Source organism: Falco punctatus (genome assembly GCF_963210335.1).
Source record: "Falco punctatus genome assembly, chromosome: 2".
In the NCBI taxonomy this organism is placed as follows: Eukaryota; Metazoa; Chordata; class Aves; order Falconiformes; family Falconidae; genus Falco; species Falco punctatus.
The window spans coordinates 72,730,040-72,754,570 of NC_137581.1; the positions used below are offsets into that span (position 1 = coordinate 72,730,040).

Genomic DNA, 24,531 nt, shown 5'->3' on the forward strand with positions numbered 1-24,531 from the left:
ATGCTAGGAAGCTTTTTCATGTGGTAACTCTCACTTCCCACCCAGCTGTCCTTCCAGGTCACACTGCTATGAACTAGATGTATTTCAACTAAGATCTCCCTTGCTTATAGGATTAGGTCATATCTGGGAGATGTGTCCCTCTCTTTAATGTCATATAGACACCTGTGTCCAGTCACATATTGGAGGAGGAATTGTAATGCAAGCCTTTTGTCGAACTGTGTGTCCTTTAGAGAAAATTCTCTGAGCAGGCAATCTCTCCCTTGTTTCTCAGCCCCAGCTGATGAGCCAATGTTAAGCAGGATTCTAAGGCAGGAGAAGGAATGCATGAGGTGAAACATGGCAGGCTGCATGGACCACCAGGCTAGCTAGCCATGTGAGGGTCACGCTTCATACACAAGACTAGTCTGGTCTCCCATAGCTTTCATCAGTCACATCTGTTAGCAGCAAAGCATAGGATAAATTCCACAGGAGGGACGGACAGTATATTAAAAATACTGTTTAAAAAAGTACTGAAGAACTTAAGTTTTTTTCATATTCAGTGTATCTATACAAATAATTATTTGATAATTAGCTGGAGGGAGTTACAGGAAACTTATTTATCATAAATATGTTGTGGCTATACTTCTCTTTAACTTTAGGATAGAGATAATAATATGAGTGCTGAGCTATCAGTAAAGAGTAAGACCTGCCTTTATGGTCATGCAAAAATCAATCTTGGTGACTAAATACCAGAGAGGGCTACAAGCTCATGATTTACACCAAAAGTTACACTCAAGTACCTCTGACAGGCAACAGGAAGATGATGTACCTGATCTTTATCCTTAACAGGAAGGAGGTCATCTGATAACTTTCTGCTACAACAGTTTTTAAAGTATACTGTAACGTCTTACTCTCAATTCTTCATTTGGTGGAGAAACTCACTTTAAGTATGCAGTTTATAATGGTTTGCATTTCCTGATAGTAAGATATATGTTTAAATAGACATTTCAGAGCCTTAGTTAAGAGTGTCGTCAATTGCAGATCCAACAGATTTTTGTGCGAGACCAGTAAAGATTTGATGCAGTCCTAAAGGAAAAAGAGGATAGAGGAGTGCAGATAAAGAAATTGTAAGGGTACCAAGCTGACTAACTCAAAAGAAGATAGTAGGACAGTAGGGGTAATTTGAGGAATTTGCTATTGAATCAAAGATTTAATATGCAGTTAAATTTCTACTCAAGGGTGTTGTCTATTGAAACAGAATGCATACTGCCAGTCTTCTAATTACGCCATTATCAGCAGCTTCAGCAAAAGATCATCGTACAGTTTTCATGCCCCTAAAGCATTATTTTGACTACACAGCAGACTATTAGATAAAACTCTTGACTGTGTAACTTTTTCTTGCAGACCTTGGAGGATGGGGTGTGCCAGCAGTCACCCTTCAGGTATGCGTATTGCTGAAACCTTACAGACTTGTAAAGTTTTCTTTATAAATCAGAAAACAAACCCTACAAACATATAACATGGTTGGTAAAGAAAGAGATAGAAAGCAGATACTGGGCTTACTGGAGACCTTAAGGAATGCAGCCAGCACATAAAGAAATGTGAAAAGAAGAAGACCTTTTTTAAAAAACAAAGAACAAGCAAGAGATGTGTGATATTTACATAGTCTGGTACAGATTAAATAACATAGATAGAGGGTAACAGACTGTGAGGTTCATCTTAGGCTTATGTGATGCGTCCCATCAGGGCAGAGTGGTAGCACTGTAATACCTAGTGCTGTTTGGTTGAATGGAAGACTCAGTCACAGAACATAGAAATCATGTTGTATCCAGGGTCACTATCTCACTGTCAACAGCAAATTGTTAGAATATTGAGCTATCCCTAGTGTAATAGTTACACTTCAACAGTAGACTGTAGCTTAGTGAAACTGAATCCATGGAAAGCCTCTTTGCTGAAATAATGATGCTTTACTCTGAATTTTTACTTGGATATAATGCATATTATAATTCAGTAATATAATTGAAAAAGGTAAGTGGGGTCACCCTGGGCCCCAGGTTTTCTTATCTGTTTGTGGATTAGGCTGAGGAACTGTTCTTTTAATCCTCTGTGGGAACTGGGCTTGACCTTCACAAATGCTAGCAAGTGTTCCAGTTTGTGGAGCCTGTCACAGGCATTTATATTCTAGTTCTGCTTTCCTCACTTTTCCTAACCCATTATAGCCTTTAACTTTCTTAGACAGTTTTACCATATGCTGCTTTTTTTTACTAAACTTCTTTTATTGTACCCTTTCCATATTTTGCTCTTCTAGAACTGTCTTGATTATTCTTTTAATTGTAAATGTACTGGCTTAAGTTTCTACCCATGACAGATCCTTCTGGGAGCATGTTGTTATTCTATTCCTATGTGTAAAACTGTTACAACCTGTGTAGTGGTACGGTTGCTTGGTTTTGTCAGCTGCACTGACGTGCCCTCACTTTATAGAGAAACAAGAATGTGGTAACAGCTTCTTCCCTCATACAGAAAAAAAAACCCTTATATCTGGGCTTTTAGGACCATCTAAATCTTCTCGGATTTAAATGCAAATTTATCTTGTTCAAAAATGGATCTGGCCATATAAGCTTTCTTTGTAAAACTTTTCAATCTATGAAATAGTGGAGCATCTAACTTTCAAAATGTCTTAATCAAGAGTTTCTTAATGCATGTACTAGTCATGGTAGACAAAAGGAAAGCAGTAGATATTGTCTACCAGGACTTTAGTAAAACTTTCAAGACTGTCTCCCATAAGATACTCATAGAAAAAGCTTTTGGAGTATGGGGTGGATAAGCAGACAGCGAGGTGACTGAAAACTGGCTAGACAGGCCCAGAGCATGGTGACCATGGCACAAAGCCTAGCTGGAGGCCAGTAACTAGCAGTGTACCTCAGGGATCAACACTGGGTCCAATCCTGTTCAGCATCTTCATTAATGATCTGGAAGACAGGGAGGCGTACACTCAGCAAGTTTGCTGATACCACGAAACTGGGAGGAGTGGCTGATACACCAGAGGGTCATGCTGCCATCCAGGGAGACCCTGACAGGCTGGAAAAATGGCTAACAGGAACCTCATGAAATTCAACAAGTGCAGAGTCCTGCACCAGGGGATGAACAACCCCATGCACTAATGTATGCTGCTGGATGCCCAGCTGGAAGGCAGCTTTGTAGAAAAGGCCCTGGGAGTCCTGGTGGACACCAAGTTGAACATGAACCACCAATGTGCCCTTGCTGCAGAGAAGGCTAATGGATGTCCTGGGCTGCATTAGGAGAAGTCTTACCAGCAGGTTGAGGGAGGTGATCCTTCCCCTCTACTCAGCACTGATGAGGCCACATCTGGAGTACTGCGTCCAGTGCTGGGCTCCCCAGTATGAGCAAGACATGGACATACTGGATAGAGTCCAATGAAGGGCCACAAAGATGGTTAAGGGACTGGAGCATCTCTCCTATGAGGAAAGGCTGAGTGAGCTGGGACTGTTTAGCCTGGAGAAGACTCGGGGGGGGATCTTACCAATATGTGTAAATACCTGATGGAAGCAGTAAAGAAGATGGGGCTAGGCTCTGCTCAGTGGTGCCCAGGACCAGTGGCAAGCGGTACAAACTGAAATACAGGAGGCTTCTGAATATCAGGAAACACTTTTTTTACTGTGAGGGTGACGGAGCACTGGCACAGGCTGCCCAGGGAGGTAGTGGAGTCTCCATCCTTGTAGATACTCAAAAGCCATTCAGACATGGTCCTAGGCAAGCATCTCTAGGTGGTGCTGCTTGAGGAGGGGGCTTGGACCAGGTGACCTCCAGTGGTAGCTTCCAACCTGAGCCATTCTGTGATTCTGTACCCATTGCAACCTCTATCCACCACTGGCCGTGGACCCCTTCACATCTTCTAGCATTACTCTGTGCACACTAGGCTTTTTCCATATCACCGAAAGCGTTACTTTCACTGCTAGAAACGCAGCACAGCATGCCAGGGCATGTATCACAACAGAAAATGCCCCGTCATTCACCTGGGAAGGAAAGAGCTCCAGAGATATCCTCAACTACTGTAAACTGTATAGCTTCATGATCGTAATGGTTTGCGTTAGCTGACACACTGATACCAAGTCCTTGACCACTGTTTCTCACATATGGCAGACCGACCAGTCAGAAATGAAAAGCCTGTGTTTGTTCTTGTGCCTGTCTATGTTTAAGAAGAATCTAATACAAGTGAAGGCAATTAATAAGAGGGCTAGGATTTGATATTATGATACTCCCTGTTGGAAGAAGGGTTCGCTGGAGTCAAGAAGACGCTCAATATGAGTTATGCATCTTGCTCTACTTTATTAGTTTCTAACACTAGTTATATAGAACCGATACACATGCATATTCGTAAAGCAGAAATATAACTGGTTAGTAGTCTCTAAATGCGCGCGGTTCTCACACCCCTAATTATCATGACTAAAATAAGCATTCTATCCATGTAGCTAATTGTGTTGCTGTGCTTCAGCCTTGTAGTTTGTTACTCCCTATTTTCCCATATCGGTCCCTATCTTTCTTGGCCCTGCACCTGCTTTCCCAGCAGCTGTATCTTGTTACAGCCACGGCCTGTTGGCACAACATAATGACTTGGTCTCAGGATTCAAGAATAGCTCAAGGCCACCTTTCTTGTTAATTTCAGCACAGCAACTTCAGTACAATTCTGATTACAGGCCTATTCTAATACCAGGCCTGGATTGTGCAGATCTTCAGAGATTCTAAGGCCATGCTTCTGCAGCCATTCTTCTACAACTCCCTGTCCTATTTGAAACAAGCGAGCAGCAGTGGTCCTGGTACCCAAACACGCCTCAGTCACCCGGTCCCAATTCTCTACTGCCTTCTACCTCCGCAGTCATCTGCAGCTGTGCAAAGGGTAACAAAATTCCACCAGGTCTCATTGACTTGAATTGCCCTCCGAAGTTTCTAGGGGGTGCAGTTTGGAACCTCTGCAGAAGAGCCTACATAGTTTTCAATTATTTCCAGACATGCTTGGGTGAATCTGTTAGCAGCTCCTGGATGTACAGCTAATCAGCAAATCTGAAATAATTTCAGGTGCTTTGCTGGAATGAGAATATCTTGTCTATTGGGCTGGGGAGGTTTCCCATTCTAAGCTGTGACAGTGTTAGTATCATTAAGGGCATTTCTTTTTATTCAGCTGAGTAATAGAATTGCAATGTGTAGTTGGGGCTGCAATGGTGGTGGCAGGATTTGAATCTGATTTCCAGGCATAGAACAGAAAACACTGTGTAAGGATGACATTCAAGAATTAATGAAGTACAATAAATTAATCTGGGCTTTTCCTTGAGCTGAAAATTTCTAATGAACATATAGCAAATGACATAATTGCTATATAATAGGCTAAATTGTGGGAAAATTGGTGATTTAATATGATTACAAGTTTAAATAATTGAAAGCAACCTTCATTTTTTGTTTCAGAGAATTGCAAGAAATCTACGAGTTCCTTTGTCTGAGCTGGCAGCAGAGATTAAGGCAACCTTCCTACCCAAAACACTGGTAATATCCTTGCCTAAAAGAGAGAAAAATGACAGCTGCTCAGAAGTTTCTCAGGAACTACCATGGGCTTTCTAAGAACTGTTTTGATCCAGTGGCATCTGGAAGGATGAGAGATAGTCCAGATGGTGAAAGAGGTAGGCAGACCTCAGAGCAGTCTAAACAAAAATAGCAGCGTGATCCTGAGAACAGGTATTTGTGGGGTGCTTGGTGATAAGGGCCTTGGTGATGAAAACTGTGTCAATTTGTCTGATTCTCTGTGTGTTCAAAAAAGCAGAATTCTGTACATTCTTTTTAGTACGGAGGACTGTGCTGGAGATGAAGATCCTTCATGATTTTTCCTTTTAAAACCAACTAAGCCGCACCAAATCCCACACTTCTATACTGCACAAACATTTTCCATTAGCTGGGATGATGCCTGCATGCAATATAGTCCCACAACTTGTGCATGTAGCACATGACTATAGAAAAAGGAGTATTTGCATTATATCATGACTGCAGTTATACAGACAAATTAGTATTTGCTTTATGCTTTACAGTATAGCTGGCTTACACATTTTGCTGAGCTTACCAAATGCATCCTTTTGGAGACGTATAAATTATAGATGCATAAATTATAGAAATTGTGAAGGTTTTACTAGCCCTTTTACTCAGGTGATGCAGGAACTAGGAATCTTCATCCAGTGACCAGCCAGCAACTAAGCACCACCCAGCCACTCACTCGCTTCCCCCCACAGTGGCACTGGGAAGAGAATCAGAAGGGGGAAAGTGAGAAAACTCACTTTTGGGTTGAAACAAAGTTTAATAGATAAAGCAAAAGTTGCGCGCACAAGCAAAGCAAACCACGGAATTCATTCACCACCTCCCATCGGCAGGCTGGTGTTCAGCCATCCCCAGGAAGGCTGAGCTCCATCACACGTAACAGTGACTTGGGAAGACAAACGCCGTTGCTCTGAGCATTCCCCCTTGTTCTTTTTCTTCCCCCAGCTTTATATGCTGAGCGTGATGTCTTAAGGTATGGGATATCCCTTGGGTCAGCTGGGGTCACCTGTCCCAGCTGTGCCCCCTCCCACCTCCTTGTGCACCCCCAGCCTCCTCGCTGGTGTGGCGAGGAGCAGAAAAGGCACCGACCCTGTGTGAGCACCGCTTGGCCATAGCTGAAACATCCCTGTGTTACCAACAGTGTTTCTGGCACAGATCCAAAACATAGCCCCATACCAGCTACTATGAACAAAATTAACTGTATTCCAGCCCAAACCAGCACAATCCAGGTGATTTATGACTGAAATACCACAAGTGTTTAAATGTGGGGAGCAGCCAGTGGGGGGGAGGATGTTTATCCAAGTTACTTATATGATTTTCCCTGAAACTTATGAGACTAACCAGAGTTTACCCACCATAACCTCTCACAGCATTCCCAAAAAGACACAGGCAAGGAGGGAGGATTTGGGAATGGATAATAATGTTTAGCAGATCAATCCCAAGTGATAAACCCCAGGTAGCTCTGTTGCTAGGGCGGACATAATATTTTCATCTGCATCCAACTTCTCTATGCTCAGAGGATTTCCCATTGCATAAAGCAAGTCACACTGATGACAGAAATACTGGGAGCCAATCTCAACAAAAGCCTCAACAAGAGATCAGCTTAATCTGAAGAATGCAATGGCTTTTTGCCAAAACACAGAAGAAAGCCAGGTCCTGAAAAGTCCTGTAGATGACATCAGTAATAAAAACTGAATGGAACAATGTGAGATTAATGAGTGAAACTAGTAAAATGTCTGGTAAAATAGAGAGCTTTTAATATCCTTAAAATTACTATTAGCAGATGGCCCAGTTCAAGCAAATTATACATCAGAACAAAAATCACCGTCGTCCACTTCCAGAACTCCTGTGACAGAAATCTGTCAGCACTGTCTCAGTGCTGTTGGAAGCAGAGCAAACATTGACTCAGGTAGAACCCCTCAGTGAAAGAATGACTAGAGTTTATTTCCAGATCAGAAAAAAATGGCAAACATACAGTATTAAAAAACTATTTTAAAACTGGAAAAGGTGAAGGTTCTTGTTATAACTTCCCACAGCATGTGTTCCTTGTGGCCTTTAGGGATGACATCTAGCACCTAGGTAGCAATTTTAAAGCAAAATAGCAATGATGGTTTCTTTAAAATCTTGGGCATGTTTGGACCGGTTCTGAGTCTAATCAAAATGGTGAATGATTAAGTCAGATTTTGCTGTGTGAATTTGCTTCATGGAGCTCTATTACAGATACATAAAATGCCATGGAAATCTCCAACAAATGCTGCAAGAAGACATTTCTGGAAAATCTTAACAGTTACAGGCAAATGTACACGCCCTATTGGCTGCCGAACTTGGTCATGATGCTACTAGCATGTAACTGGAAGTGCATTTAAACAGGGAGGGCCAACAGACACCTTTCCAGTAGTCCACCAGTAAAATACAGAAACAATGTTTCAGCTACAACTGCGGAGAAGCTTCGGTTTCATAACAGCAGCAGCAAAAAGCAAGACATGTGAAAACATGAGGGAACTACTTAGAAAGCAGAGAGAATAACAGCAATAGCAAAACAGCTTAACAGGAAGCAGCAGCAGAAAGAAGACCAAAGCAAGCTTCATGAATGCAAAACAGGTAAAGAGACAAGCAGTCCCCAAAGAACATCCTGAGCTCTGTACAGAGCAGCTAAGCAGGCTGCCAGGAGTGGCTGGAAGGTATAGAGTCTGCTTTCCACTTTCTACTGGTCTTACATAGAAGAGTGCTGCAGCTGCAGAGACAAACAGGCTGGTTTCATGCACATCTTACTGGCTTGGGTGCCACACAGTATGAATGTAGCTACATTGTTTTTGGGATCAAAGTCCAGAGACAATGTAAACACTTCTCATGACTCTGAACCCAAATGAATAACCTGAACCTGTCAGATTCAAATGGATTTCTACACCTACCTTACACAGATGCGTCCAGGCCACACTCCAACTGCAATAAAGAGCACAGCGCTATAAGCAGCCCAGCAATACAACACTGTAGTGCTTCTTCATAGAGCTGACATGCATGGTTCAGTGATGGCCTTCCACTTATGGACTGTCTCCGTATGGGCTCTACATGGCAGCTTAGGTGCTGGTAGGACTTACTAGTTTGGATGCAAGTCATACTTGCAGACTGTGGCAGCTGCCACTGATAAAATTTCCAGAATTAGAAGTGTGATGCACATCACCCTTACTGCAGTATTATTTCTGCACTCCTAGCCATGAAGAGGATAACTATAGCAAGTAGCTGGATTTCTTTGACTTAGTTCTTCTGAATGCCCCAGTCTGTTAAAAATATTATTTAGTGCAAAAGGAATCTGTTCTTCAAGAAAAGAAATCAAAATGTATTGCTGTGTGCATTCCAAAACACCTGACTGCATAGAGAAGTATTACAGAAATATAAGAAGGAAGAAAACAGTTTGACTTATCCGCATAGGCAATAAGCAATGATGTCTAAGCAACAAACAAACTTCCTAAATTAAGAATGTCCCAGAAATACATGCTTTCAGTGCAGACCTCATATTTTTTAGTGAGAGGACATGGAAAACCACTAGGGTGACTAATAAAAAGATTGAATTATTCTGAAGTAAATGCTCCTAGGAAATCTCTTCTTATAACATCCAGAATCCTAACTAGGACAAGCCCACATCAGCATCAAGCACAGCGAGACGATTGGCAGAGACATTTAGGGCACCATCAACATGACTTCCATAGCAAGTGATAATATGGATGCCATCTGGAAATCACAGAAAAGGAGTTGGATGTGGATGAGCTTCTGTCAAAGTTGATCTCTATTTTTTCCTGGTATTTTTTGTGCAAGTTCCCAACTGTGATTATTTTTATATAATAAAAATCCTCTGCTCATAGAAAGTCTAAGCATACTTATGGGTGGAGAAGTTTTGAGAATTAAGTGCTTCAGGGGAGCAAATGTTAAGTTCTGTGAGGTTTCATGAAAGGATTTAAGCTGGCTGGCTTTGCCATCATTTGTCATGATGGATCCTAATAACATTGCAATGCCTTTTTCTCTGCCATGAACAGCAGAAAGCTGTAGAAGGGTTGTGGGTTCCAGTGTCTATTGCAGGTTGTTATGATGAAGCATACATTAGCAGCTTGTACTCCTGTAGGTCCCACAAGCCATTCAAGTACCTAACTTGTCTGAAGACAAGTAATTCCTGCCCTGCCTGGTTGCATATGAATTAACTTCCTTTTGAGGCTGGAACGCCTGCCTATTTTCATTGGACTTAGTTTTGCTTTGTAAGACTGAGATGAGACTTGAATCCTTTTAAGGAAGAGCACCTCATTTTATCACCTCGAAATTCTTACAAGTCCCTTCAAACTTGTCATCTTTCTGTCAGCAGAAATGGGATCCTGCAAGCTGTAATCGGGGCAATCCCCAAGTTACCGTAATTACTCTTTGTCTAAAGCTAGTAATAAGCTGCATTTCTTGTTAGCACTGAAACAGTCATAAAATAAGTAGCTGTTGAGGCCTGCAATACAGAAAATTTTAGGCTTGGATTCTCAAAAATTCAGCTCTTAATTAACCTTTTTGTTGAAAGGGAGATGTTTGCACGAAGTAAGTGAACTGTTTATTCGTAAATTGATACTAATAGAGGGCAGGTGAGGTGGCCAGCCTGGACTCTCCAAAGCACAGTGGCAGATCACTAATTGATCTATCTGAGACAATGTTTCACAAACCAGGGAGTCAGAAATTAATACCATGTTTAAAACTGAAGCGTAGAGACCATGGGATACAGGATGTCTCCAGAAGTGCATTTATATTCAGCTGAATTGCCAGTGTGCCCAGAAGTTCGTCGGAAGAGCTTTGCTGTAAACAGCAGGTTGTAGCTCGGAGGATGGTGCCAAGGCATAGAGCTTGTCAAGGGAATCAGCTCCCGGCTCAAACCAGCTGCAGACATGTCCTGGCAGCTCCTAGCTGAACAAAACACGGAGAGGACTTTGGGAATTGCTCCAAACACAGATAGCTAATAAAATTTGTGGTTGCTCTGCTTCTTTTTGTTTGTTTTCTGAATCTACTTGCTAGTTTCTTAATTTATTTTACTTTTCGTTTGGCAAATGTCACCCAGTTTGGAAAACATTTTCAGCATGAGCTGGCAATAGCTCAGGTGGCCTGACTTAAGGGGAGAGCAATACAACAAACTTCCACTAAATTGCACAGATGGTATTAAGCCACACATGCTTAAATTAGAGTCTGTCCTGCTACCTTCTTGAAGAAAGTAGCGCAAGGAGAAGCTGTGAAAGAAGAGGAAGAGTTGCCTCGTAAGCAAGTCAAAGTAGGAGAGAAGCCAGCCTAATACTGGCTAAATAAAACATGAAACCTTAAAAAAAAAAAAACAAAAACAAAAAACCAAACAACAAAAAACCAACAACAACCCCCCCCAAAAAAAAAACAGAGGAAAAGAGGTGGAAATTGAAAAATTGTAACAAAAAGCAAGAACATCAGTCAGCAATGCAATGAAGTTGTTGACCAAGAAGCAGACGCCAATAAATTGGGGCAGCTTCCAAGGATCATGGAACTAAGATAACAAAGCTCAAACTGAGAAATAAGGTGATCTGATATCTGAGGGCAGATATAACTTTTTTCAGGTTACTAGAAACTTGAATAAGTTCTTATGAAAAAAACTCAACTTGATCACCTTAGATTTTAACCAAATGCTCAAATTGTATTCTTGTGTCCAAACCAGAATGAAGTTAATGCTACAATAATATAAGAAAAAATGAAAGGCAGGGAGAGGCTGAGGAGTGCTTTGCTTTACTGAAAGTGGGTCTCCAGGGTAAACCAGCAGTAGCCCAGCTGGGTGCTGCACAGACTGAAATGTCTTGTCTCATATCGAATCTGCTGTCTGTGTAGGCGGGAGTCAGGGAGAGCCTGCCTGGGGGGCAGGAAGAGGATCTTGCATCTTCCAGTCTAAGGGTGTCAACCCAGTGGGACAGTTAAAGTAAAAAATACTGGAAACATCCTCACATGCAGGGGAAATATACAGAAAGACATTTGGGAAAGAAAGAGCAGAATCTTGGAATCTTAGGCTGCCAGAAAGAATTTGCTCAGTTAAGTGTGCAATCTATGTCTGGGATGGGGATACTGCTCAGCATATTTAGCAAATTAAGTTCTTTCAAGGAAATACAAGTAGAAACAGATCGCTCTTATTTGAAGGGTGGTGAAAAAGGAAGAAGCACTGCACTCTGTTCTTCATCAGTCAGGAAAAAGTGACTTGGCTGGAAAAGGCAAGTGAATTACTGAAGGTATGCCTGAGTAGGAACAGACATGCCTGAAGTGTGGTAGTATCCCATTTCCACTTTGCCCACCAAGAGATTTCTCAGGCTGTGCTGTATTTGTCCTGCTTGACCTGTATGGACAACATGCAGAGGCCCTTCTGATTTCTTCAAGGACTCTTAGTAAGCAAACACTGGATGCGAAGATGCATTGGAAAAGTCTGCCTTCATCACTTAGTTGGAATTTCAAAACACTTATTAAATGTGAACTAATTCAGACAGGACAATGCAGATTCAACCCAGCTCTCATGGGTGAAATTTTCAAGTTCAACAGTGGCTGGAAGACCACAAAGCTGTGTCAGAAGACTTTAAAAGCTGAATACAATGATGAGAGAGGAGGCTAAGTCTGCTCAGATTCAACAGTCCCAGTGCAGACATCTGCTTTGGCACTGGGCTTTCTTGGTAGTCAGTGGAGAGCAACAGATGTTTCTGGGCATGACTCATCCCACTTGAAACCTGGTGTTCGTACTAGATGAAACAAACTGCACCTTGAAATTGCCAGCTTCTCTCCATTGACTGTAGAGAGTGGACAGGGTGATCGGCTCAGCTGTAAATGTAGATGTATAAACATAGATATATAGATACACAACACAGATGTATAAAACCAAGTTAGAAGATGAAGTGGATGTTGGACCAGAGGACCTCCAGAGGTCCCTTCTACCTTCAACCATCCTGGGATTATATAAAGCCTAGGCAAAGTGCTGACATGTAAAACTGGAGCAGCCAAAGGCAGCTGCCTCCCAAGGCATGTACCCAAACTAGCTGCAAGTCCAGTCTTCCACAGCCATGTCATGAGCAACAGCCATGAGGGGTCAGTGATACTGTCACTCCATTTACTCATCTGGGTAAAGAAATGGAAGCTTCGACAAGATAGTACATGCATAAGCTTATCAAGAGGTTGTCAAGAAAGCAAGGAAAGACTTACTGAAGGGTCGGTGCTATTAGAGACAACCTTAATTTTGTTAAAATTGATCTGTGTGCCATTGGTCATTTTCAAGAAGAGAGAGACTGAAACTGTGGCTCTTGGGAACTGAATAAATGATTTTTTACATGATGAGAGTTAGCCAATTACTAAATAGTCAATATTTTATCCCTTTGTGACCAGACCAACAGATGCTGAACTGATGTCCAAGCTGCTGAGAAATATAAAGTGCCTTGGGCTGGAGGGAATAGATGTGCAGCTGCCATAGGAAAAGGGAAAGTTGGAGGACTGCCACCAAAATGGCATGTTTCTGAAGAGACAGTGATGGCCAAAGAAGCAACTAACTTGGAAAAGGTCACCTTATTTGCCTGAAAGTCTCATTCTGCCACTAATTTCTGGAAATAGATCAACTCAGAGGAGTAAGTGTAGTCATCTCCGAGCTGTTTATGAGTCAGAGATTAAAGTGGGCTGATGGGGTGTGAAGAAGTATGGAGGTGTGAGGAAAAGAAAGTGCTCCTCTGTGACTGCTGTCAGATACAGCATCTAACTGCCCATAGGTTAATTGCTTTACAGAGGAATGTCATACCCTTTGTAATCATCATAGGATTTGTTTTTCAGTATTCTTTAAGTTTGTGTTTCAGTGCAGTTGGCCAGGCTGTCCAGGACCACCTTGACCTACGATGGCCATAGTTCCCACCAAATAAACCACCTTAAAATACCCTCCATACTTCTAATGAACTTGAAAAAAAATCAGAAGTAACCTTTCTTATGTGTCCAAAACACTGCTAAGTACCAGCAAACAGCTTGGACAGACGGACATCCATGGCAGCTGTCTTGGACTAGCAGCTGCTTAGAAGAAGGAACTAATATACACTGCTTTCCCTTTCCAGCACTTTCATCCCTGAGAATTTTATCAGTAAATGCAAGGAAAATATTTAGGATACAGTGACAATGAATAAAGAAATTTTTGCCTTGTTCCCCCAGCCCGCCAAACCCACCTACTGTACTCAAGATCTGCAGCCCTCTCTGGGCTGCAAGGTGAGGTATGCATTCATCTCCACAACAGTTTTCCCTCTGGTGGTTGACATTCCTTTCCAATTCACATCCCAAAAATGTACATTTCTTATGCAAATACATTTTGTTAACCAAGCCAGGAATGTGGCTAAGAGACAACTGAGGAAAGAAGAAGGAAAAACAAAATGTCAAAATCCTTGGTGACTATTGAAAGTACTATGTCTCACTCCAAAACAGGCAGAGAGAGAAATATGGATGCATTAGGTTGGCATTGGCAATTTTATATTCAATCTTTTTATTGCTTTCCTGATATATTGAGTTTGTGAGGGATCTGATTCTCCACTAAGCAGTTTTAAAGAAGGTAATCATGGAAGGTAATATCTGTACCTTTGTGCTAAATTAAACAAGCCAGCTTATGTGGCAAGGGAGTAGGTGTTCTAACAGACCTATTTACTTGAATATTCTCAGTTAGTCTCATTTAATTTCTTAGTTCCTTACAAAAGTATTTCCTCATGTTCCTAGCCAACATAAATGTTCACAGCAGCCAACAACTGCTGCCCCCAAGGAGCACACAGGCTTTGCTGCCGGTCAGCACTTCCAGGTCCCATGCATGAGATGAGTTAAGGAACAGCAGCAGATGTCACAGCATGGCCGATGGGAACCAGCAGTAAGTCTCAGAAGCATGCATTCCTGTACACAGCATCAGCAAGGACGTGGTGCAGACACCAATCACTTCAAAATACACCGTCCCATACCTTGCAATGCCTCTGGAATATCTGACTGTACCCTGAAAAAGCACAGCATCTCCAGGCCAGGGCAGGGAATCCTGCGGTGTTTGGTGCAGTCTAAAATCACTCATACACACACACAGAGCGGGGGGAATCAAGAAAGGCTTTGTTGGTAAAAGCATTGCAGAAGGAGCCCACAGCCTTCCATAAACTATAAAAGCAAAAAAAAAAATGAAGTCAAAAGAAACCTCTTTCCAGCACGCTTTTGTAGTGACCATTATTTAGCTGGTTTTCCATCTTGTCCCAAAGCATATTTCCATGTTTGGTTGTTTCTCTCCTGTTGGGACTTGCTATGATGCTGCCAGCAATTACGTGCATTGTGGGTGCCAGACCACATTTATGCATTCTCAGCATCCCAGCCCCTTTCAGCTCCTGAAAGTGGGGCCTGCCCCCTGCTCCCCAGGAGCTGCTGTGGACTCTCTCCTGGGCCAGCAGGGCCACCAGCTTCCATCCTCTTGGCTGAGCTCAAATTTACTGCTCCATCCCCTCACCTCCAAACATGACTCCCTCTTTTAATTTGTATTCTCCTCTTTCTGTGCTGGCTGAAGTTGCTTTAAGCTACTGACCCCCATCACTTATTTTTCAAACAAACAAAAACCCTGATGGTGAGTACTTTAAATGGAGTGCCCCCAAATTTGACCCTCAAGTGAATTCTGCAAAGGTTAGCCTGAGTGACTGTCGTAAACGCAGCTGCCATCGCAGGAGCCTGGAAAAGCCCACCTCGTGACCCATTTTGAACACACAATCACTGATTCATGGCAGAAATCTCATTATGGACATTAATTTTTTTGAAGAACTGCTGAGCAGCGGATAACAGTGTATCTTCAAATTAAATCCAGTTCAATAAATAGCGCAAAATTAAATCATTCGTTGTCTGGTCTGCCTTGAGCTATACTTAAGCCCTGTGCATGATTAACAGATTAGAATGCGAAAAAAAGCAGCTTAATCTGTCTGCTGCAGAGATACTTTTATTCCCCTGTGCTGCGGATTGTTTTATCTCTAGATACACCAGTAAAGCTCTGCCTGTAGGTCTCAACAGATGGTGTGGCTAGAGGAGCACTGAATTTTCAATTTATCCTGAAACATGGATATATACGTTGTGTCCTTTTGATGATAATACTGTTTTCAATTCTTGCAAAGAGCTACATATTTGTCCTTATTTTATTTATTACAGTAGCATTCCCAGTCAAGATCAACACAGACAAGCAAATGCTGAGAGGCTCAGACATGGGAAATGGCTGGTCCGAGGCCGTGCAGTAATTCAGTGTAAAAGAAAAAGCAACGGCATCCAGATAGCCTGAATCCTGCTATAATGCCTTATCTGTAACAACACACTGTCTTCTATGTGGCTGTCACTTATCCTTTGAATTAGCACTTTATATTAGGACATTTAAATCCTAAATGTTCCTCACAATGTACTTAAATTAATTAACAAAGCTGGTGTTCCCAACCTTTATTTTCTTAAATGGAATGTGTTTTTATTTTTTTGTCAGGCTGCATAGCTGTATGACTACACTACTGCACTTAAAAGTAACTGTAGCAGATTCATATAAGGCTCAATCCAACAGGATATAAACTGAGTTTTTCCAGTGCAGCAGGAACATGTTTCACTTTCAGCAGAAACAGAGAAATGACAGCGTTCAGCATTTTGCAGGATGAAGCTACTATATACTTGCAATGTTACATACACTGTGTATAGCACTGGAGACAAAGAATATTAGGCACAAATTGAGACCATACTCAGGTGCCTGGAATGTCACCACACAGTCTTCAGCACCTAAATAACCAGAACATCAGTAGCATCATTTGCATTTAATAACTGAAACTGACTTACACATAGGTGCATATCAGAGTAACAATGAGACACACTGGCATATTCATGTATTTTGAAACATGCAAAAAATATCACCCTGCTGTACCAGGTGATGTTTTGCAGTCTGCTGTGATACCTTCCCTCATTTATGCCAGCTACTTCCACCAGGTGTTTTCTGCCAAAGTGCCTGAACACATTAGAAAGCTACTGGCACAGGGGAGTTTTCAACTTGAGCAGTGGGATTTTAATTTAGTAATTCTTTTAAATGACCAGCGTAACTCCCTCAAACCCCTCTGTGGGCTTACAAGCTATGCAGCCAAGTCAGACTTGTACCACGTCAGGTACAAAATCCCAGTGACAGCCTGCACCAGCTACAAAAGCAGTGGGAGCTACTGAGTCCCACAGCAGGGTGATGTTACATCACCTGCAGCTGCTGAGGCACAGTCTTACATGAGAAGAGAAAAGCTGGCCTAGAAATATGTTTATATGTCAAATGGTTTCCGTTTGGTAAGATTTCATGCAATTTTCCTCTACCGAGATTTCAAAAATGAGTCAGGTGATTGTTGAGCCAGTTCTAAACAGGAAAGTTATCCCACCTGCTATGTTAGCAAGAGCAAGGATAGTCAAATGGTTTTAGGTAATACTAAGGAATAGCAGAGATGGTTAAATTAATCATTAGTTCTTTATTGTAATTTTCCACTTAATTGATGTTTGAGCAGCTGGCTTTGTTGTGTTAGAGGTTTTTTTCCTAATAGCAATTTTTGTAGTGTCTTCCACTAAAACAGTGGCATCATGTTTTTAAGACCATTATATTGGAGAATATAAAAACCTGGCTTTGTACATGTCATACTCTTTTTCTGGAGAAAAACATCAGAACAGCAGGGTCTGCAATGTGGAAAATGGTGAGCACTTTTTCAGTAGCTTGTTTAGAAATACCTGCATTTTTAGTGACCTACTTCAAATTCAAGTGGCCATGAGTCCCATACCTAACTTATTTGTAAATCTTGGTTGGAGTGTGCCAAATGCCTAAAAAAAGAATCAAGTGAATCTGAGATGTCTGATATTTGAGGAAAGACTGACTTTCCAGACTCTCCAAAACACAAAAGCATGTGAAAAGAAAACAGCCCAATATCAACAGCTGTCTCCCAGATGTTCCTCAGTTCCCGTTGACGCAGTGAGAAAATATCATTTTATGTGATGAGCTCCTTGCCTGCAGTGCCAGGCTCTGCCCTTCCAGAGTCCTGAGCTCTGAGGAACCAGAGTAGGTGAGCCCCTGGCGTTTCCCACCTTTTATTTTCACTCTCTTACTATTATTGCCAAAGGGACATCCATCCCTATGTTCTTTCTCTTTTTTTTTTTAATGTTGTGACAAGGGAAGTGACAGCTTTGTGCGTGCCACGTGTAAGAGGCACACAGCTATATGCAGCCCAGTCAACCTCAGCAGCCACAAAGACACAGCCAAAGAGACTAGCAGTAAGGCCACCGTGTCTCAGCGTCTTTTAGACATGTCAAATTTGCTGCAAACATGCAGATCCGCTGGGCTCCCACAGTCACCCTGCGTAAATCCAGCAAGCATTAGTCCAACTAACCATTGTAAGTTTGTCCAGGATGCCTGGACAGGCAATGGTGTGGGCCACCAGAGGTTCAGAGTACAGAAGCTCAAGAGGACACCAGCAGCGCTCCAGTCAGAGCTGCAGGGAGGTCCTGAACTGCACAGAGTGATTTTTAGAGCTGAAGGCTGTAGGGCTCGGGGGAGAGAAAAAAAGCTGTCAGTAAGGCCAATGATAGGTGAGTGTATGTGAGAAAATTTTCCCCAGATTTAACACGATCCTAAGTATTTCAATAGTCTCTGAACTATTCTGTGCACCTAAAATAACATAGAGATTTGAGACTGTTGTGTGCTCTTGATTAATTAAGGGTTGTTAAGAGTCCTACTGAAACTATTTTGCTAATGTTTGTATTCTAAAGGTTCTGTGAGACTAATGTGAGAATAATAGGAATAATCCCATCATCATAACAAAAATTAAAGGGAGCTCTGTAACTGCTTGAGTTTGTGATTCAGAAAAGAATAGTTCTGTTTTTCTGTTCAGCTACATTTTACATTTATTCAGTAAAATTCTCCAGTCCTAGTTTAGACTTCTGGATCAAACACAAAGTCATTTTTTAAGAGTTTATATAAGAAAAGGTAATCTTGGTATTAACAGAATCATTCTGATATTGAACTCACTGTACTGAGAATAGCATAGTTAAAAAAAAATCAAGACCTGACTTTAATTTCATTTATGCTTTACCTGGGTTTATTGCAACTTAGTATTATATTATGTGGTGTAGTTTTGGTGTCATCCTTTCTTGACTTAATTTTATTGCATTTCAACCTCTACATAAAGATTTCTACATCGAAAACCATAATAAATCACATTTCTATCAATAGGTAACACAGGTAACATGAGTACACCACTCTACCAAACTGAAACTATAAATGTTTTGTGTTGACAAGCTTATGATTCTTGCAGCCACATCCAGAGTCGCTTTCCAAGGATGTTGCTTCTGTACTGATGCAGGCTGACACAGAAAGGGATATTGTGAAGAGCAGAGTTAGTATGAGTAGGAAAACCACAAGGCACAGACAGAAAATACCCTTTAGTCTGTTATAAAAGCTATGTTATTCAAAGGGAGACTGAGAAAATTAATTCTTTTTCATTCCTGAACTGCAAAATCATGCGTTTTAAAATGGTAATAGAAAGCAGCAGTCTAGTTCGATAGGCAAATTAATTGGAACTGAAATATTAGCCATGTGCTGTTTTATTTGGTCTGGGTTTTTCCCAAACTGAAATAAATAAACCTATACTGAATTTTAAAATCTTTTCACACTTTTAATTTCCTGTAAATACTGTTTCAGATGTTCTGGATTACAGTGGAAACCTGTGTATTTTTTCAGCTGAGAAGCTGAAAACTTAGCGACTGATTGCTGATGAGAGTACTGATGACTTAAGAACATCCATAATTTGAAAACTTGAGATATGTCACTATCATCTATTAAACATATCAAACTCTTTTAATTTTCTTCCCTATGTTCTCATTCAGTGGCAGCATAAATTGAGACAGACAGCACTCAGCAAAGCCACACAGCTTGGTGTTGATGCCAGTTTTACCTTCATCACAGGTCAGCTGGAGGCATCGCTAATTAAATCAAAAAAGACGTTAAATGCTTTCTATTTGAACATGCTATGGGGCAGAAGAAATTGTGGTTGAAGCAGTAAAACTCCATCCTGGAACATGTAGGGCTGGAACTCGGATCACAGGGAGCTCTTATTTGGGCCATATGGAGAAGGAAAACAGGTCACCTAACACAAATACAAGTAATTTGAATTACTTTAACTGTTTTCACAGGAGCCTTTTAAAGAGAAATTATTTTTTTTTAGGACTCCCAACAGGATAAAGATAAATTAACCAAATAAACAGACACAGGGCATCCTAGATCCTGGACAAAATATTTAAGCAAACTGATCTGTTTGACTTCCTTGCAGAATAACCGTCAGGGTTCCCCAGGGGAAGAGGGACAGCACCGAGCAATCCCTAGGCATCATCCAAACCCCTGAAGTCAGTAAAGCCAAACTACTGTGAAAAAGAGTAACTTGGATTTCCCTACAAACTATGATCCCTTTGGCCCGTTTTTGTAAAGCTTGTAGTGAAGGCCCAAAGCAAGAGGCTACCACCAATTTTTAAATCTGTTGGACTCTAATTAGACAGCTGAAAAAGGCATTTACGGACTGCTGACTACCAGTCAAGTTGGGAAGCCCCAATTAACAGTGTAGCATACTGAGGGAAGACTTTCTCGTTAATAACCAGTAATGACAGCCAGGGAGCTAAACTGGTTCCCAGAGGTTCCAGGAACCCAGAAGTTTCCCAGAATTGCTACCTTCTTGCCGGCTAACAATTTCCTCTTCAAAGTCAGATCATCTGGCACAACCATACACAAGAATAAATTTCAAATGAGTTATACGTTCTGGCATTTGTCTTTCTCCCATACAGGCACAGTAATGTGTCCTGGAAATCATTTGCATCAGAAACTCCCAATTTACAAAATTATCTTTAGAAAAAGTGATGGGACGAATTTATAAAGTAGGTGCAGTGCTTGAGCCCTCAGCATTTTCATTTGCACATGCCAGTACAGATTTGCACATAAGACTGAAATGAATAAAAAGGCATACAGATTCTCAGTCCCAAAACTACATTCTGTGCATGAAAGTGTTGCCGCCTTATGAAGGCACAGCAGAGCTGTAAGTATTTTGCTACAATTGCTGTCAGAGGGTATTTCTGGGGAAAAAAATAATCCCCAGTTAAAAATAGGTCTCAAATTTTCTAGTTCATTTCTTCGCTTGACTGAGCTATGAAAGATTTAGTTCCCTAATTATACTGACACAATGGCTTAACTTGTTGAGTTGCAAAAGCTTGCTGTTGTTCTTAATCAGCATCTCTAGCGCAGCAAGAGTAAATCTGTGACAATGAGAAAAAACAGAAAAAGATTCATAGTTTCTGCCATTAAAAACAATTATTTCCCACGCATTTTAGGGTTGAGGCACTTGTACTCGAAGCTGTGAGACCCCAAACACATTACCATTGGAGTAATTTTTCTTTGGCAGCTACTGTAAATTGCCGGGCAGCAGGAGGCTCGATGGAGGTGCTGGCTGTTAGTGTCGCGTAAGCCCGTTTCTGGGTTGTGAGATGGCTGTCTCACTGCTAATGGGATAACAGAGCACACTACGCAGGGGAAAGGCTAAAAGACTTCAGGTTAGAATCATCCTTGGGATAACTTAGAAAGACTCAAGTTACATTAGCATTGAGTTGGATTGTGGAATTGTTTTCTTCTTTCATTGCTACCGATTCATCTGAATTTCCACTGTTACACTTTCTCTTGTACCTCAACAAATACATAAACTTGCTTTGCTCTGCCTTTCACCTCCTGCATTTTCTTGCTGCATTTCCTAGTAGCATTTTCTATCACCTTCAGTAACGGCATTATCTTCCTTTCGTAGAGGAAGTTAGAGGAGCTCACAAGATCACTGACGTCATAAAAAAGACCATGTTTTAAATTTAAAAAATAAAAAACCCCAAACAAAACAAACACCTGCTTTCAATTTTTATTTTTTTTCCCATTTCAATACCCAGATCTCACATTCTTGGAAAAGCCACATCTTGGAAAACCACAGACAATCCCTACTCTGACACTATGTTGTATATTAGTAATAGATTCATTTAAAAAAAAATCAGAAGTGGAAATGAAATGTGTATGTTTCCCTTGGGTACAGAAGAACTTTCCTGGATGGGTACCCCATCAGGCTGCTGCAGTCGGTTCAAGCGATGCCAGACTGTGCCATCAAGAATCCCTCAGCCCAAAAGCAGGCTGCCAGTGCTGGATTTGGCTTCATCTGACCACTTCCCCAGCCCACGCTCTGTGCCCAGCTCTCATGTCAGGCAGTGGAGAGCAGCAGCGTGCCTAACTACAACTTTACCAGTTCTTAGTTAAGAATGACTGGAGAAATTCAGCAGAGAGAAGGGAGCAACACACCCCCTCCCTTCCAACTCCACACATGCTACTTGTCCCCAAACTCAACTGCCAGCTCCCCTCAGCCTGCAGGGGCACTGAGGGGTCTCACGCCTTCCTACTGCCCCGGCTTTTTTGGAGGGAGCTGTTGGACGGTATGATTTGCATGGTGTCTACTTGATTATATTAACCACAACCTGAATCTGTACACCTGGCTTCTCTCAAATCAACCTACAGAGAAACTCAGAGGTCTGGACTTGTGCCAGTTTGACTAGCAGAAGGAGTACACAGACCAAGACAGCTGTGAATGTCACAGTTCTCCTGCCTCATTTCGTCTTTCTTGCAGGTCACTCTTGAAGAGTGACATTGAATGTACGTGCAGAGAGCTAAATTACCACCTTCTTCATGTGGCTTTGCATCTGAAGCCCCTTCCACCCGGCAGCTTGCCAGCCCCTGGGTCAGAAGTCTCCTCCCTTTTTGTCTGACTTTCCACTTTCTTCAGATCCTCTAAATTTCTGCTGAGTCGTTCAAAACTTCTGTGATATTTTTGATGTTTTGCAGGCCCTCAATCTCTGTTCTGCTTTGGGGAAAACTCCACTGTGAAAAACCCCTTCTGTGCTGGCCGCCTCAGCTGGAGTCAACAGCTTCTCCATCCTGCTATTCTCAAAATGTTCCTTCTAAGACGTGAGCTACCAAGACTGGTCTCATATGGGAAACGTGGTATTGCACATGTTCAAACATCGGATGACAACACAACTTCAAAATAAAAATACTGTCCTAGTTTGTTGGCATCTTGAAGCTTTTTTAGCTGCCATTAACCACGGACTTCCTTTTGGCTGAAGTCTGTGAGTGACAATATCTGCAAACAGAGAGCTCATTAACAGCCAGGATGTTTGAGGGCAGTGCTCCCCTCTGCTAATATTTATCAGCTAATCAAGCTATTTTTAATCACAAAGAGCTCTTTGAAAACGACAAGAGCATGCGAGAGCTGAAAGATGGCTAGATATAGAGGCAACTATTTCTATTTTGAAACCTCTGCTGAGAAGATAAAAATGATTCTGAGGCTGAAATGCGGTGTTCCAGCTTTTACTGTCTCTCTTGTCAGTAGAAGTACCATGGGAGACAGAAGAGCAAAACGTAAGTTAGAGAGATAATACACAGGAAGCCAATGTTATGTTAGATTAAAAGCAGCCAGTACTTTCAGTGACAAGCTTGGAAACTAGAAAGGAAATACTGCTATACTAAACTATGCAGAACACGTTATGCCTATATTCTTCCCCACCCCCACTCCCTTTATAAAACAACATAAAACACAGAATTATCACCAGGAAATGGCAGGAGCTAGATGCCAAAACGGCCAGGCTGCTTTGCAGACCAGTGAAGAACCTGCCTGCCTCTCTTGGGTCCTGAGCTGTCCTGTTCTTGGAAGGCGATCCAGAAGATCATCTGTATATATAAATGGTGCTTTATGGTTCATGGAAAAAGCCTAAATGGGGGAAAATCATCCCCTTCACTTGTGCTGGAGAGAACAAATCAACACAGAACTGAAAAGCAAGAAAAGTGAAAGCTGATCTCTTCCCAGCTCTATTTGGACCAGCAATCTACTCCCCAATGCTCATACGGGGTAGTTCTCATGACCCCTCAGGAAGGCTGAAGCTTGGCGATTTCAAGCCTAGCTTAGCTCAGGCGCCTGCTGGGTGGCAGAATGAATACCAGCTTTACTGGAATGTCCCTATGCCAAAAAAGCCCTAACCCAAAACAACTGAAGTAAACACTTAGAGGCTAATCCTCTTTCAGTAGAGGAACTGATGTGAGGGTGCATAACAAAACATTTACTGTGATTCTTTTTTGGTTTGATAATCTTCTAACAAATGACTATGTTTTTTGTCTTAGTAAAGATGTAGCCTGTGGTAAAGTGATTTGTGTCTTTTACCTGTTCCAGAACAGTTGCCACAGAAATTTGTAGCTTCATTGTCTGACAAAAAAATCGGCGTAAAAAGTAGTAAATGTAGTTTTATTTCTATGGTTTCTCATTTGTCTGATCGGCTGTCTTACTCTGTGAGATGTTTCATTCTTTTCAAGAGAGCTTTGCTTTAGTTAGGCAGTTTTAAGACCTTAATTTTCATTTTTAGACAAACATGTCACAGAAACTAATACAAAACTAGTTTAAGGTCATGCATTTTGCACTGTGGCTCCTTCGTCAGTGATGGTGCTGATGCTACTGCCAACCCAATATTTTATCTTACAAAGGGGAAAGCCCAGCAGCTCAGTTATCCATTCTAATCCGCACTTCTCAGGATCCTATCTGGGTAATTTTTCCAAAATTACTATTTTGCATGACACCACAGGCGCTGGAGAGATACCTCTCAAAATACTAGCTATGCATGTTCTTTGAATAGGGGAAGATTTGTTGTCAAGTCTGTGACCTGGTTTAGGCAAGCGTGGTTTTATTCTGTTGTCCGCCTTTAGTTGCTTGAGGGTCTGGATGAAATGCTGGTCTTTACAGAGCCAGAGCTGAAACCCACACTGGTGTATCTTGCTATTTAAAAAGCCCAAAGCCATAACAAATACAAGCAGTGACATGTATGTTG

At 41.6% G+C, this 24,531-nt stretch overlaps 1 protein-coding gene across 1 annotated transcript in view; it reads left to right on the forward strand.

The window, feature by feature from the left end:
• The first annotated feature begins 41 nt into the window (after positions 1 to 41).
• The window catches only part of CHST7 (carbohydrate sulfotransferase 7), a 32,695-nt gene continuing 8,205 nt past the window's right edge, over positions 42 to 24,531 (forward strand). The window contains exon 1 of the mRNA XM_080375331.1: positions 42 to 24,531. This exon is cut by the window's right edge and continues 8,205 nt beyond it. The gene's annotated coding sequence lies outside the window, so the exon portion shown is untranslated.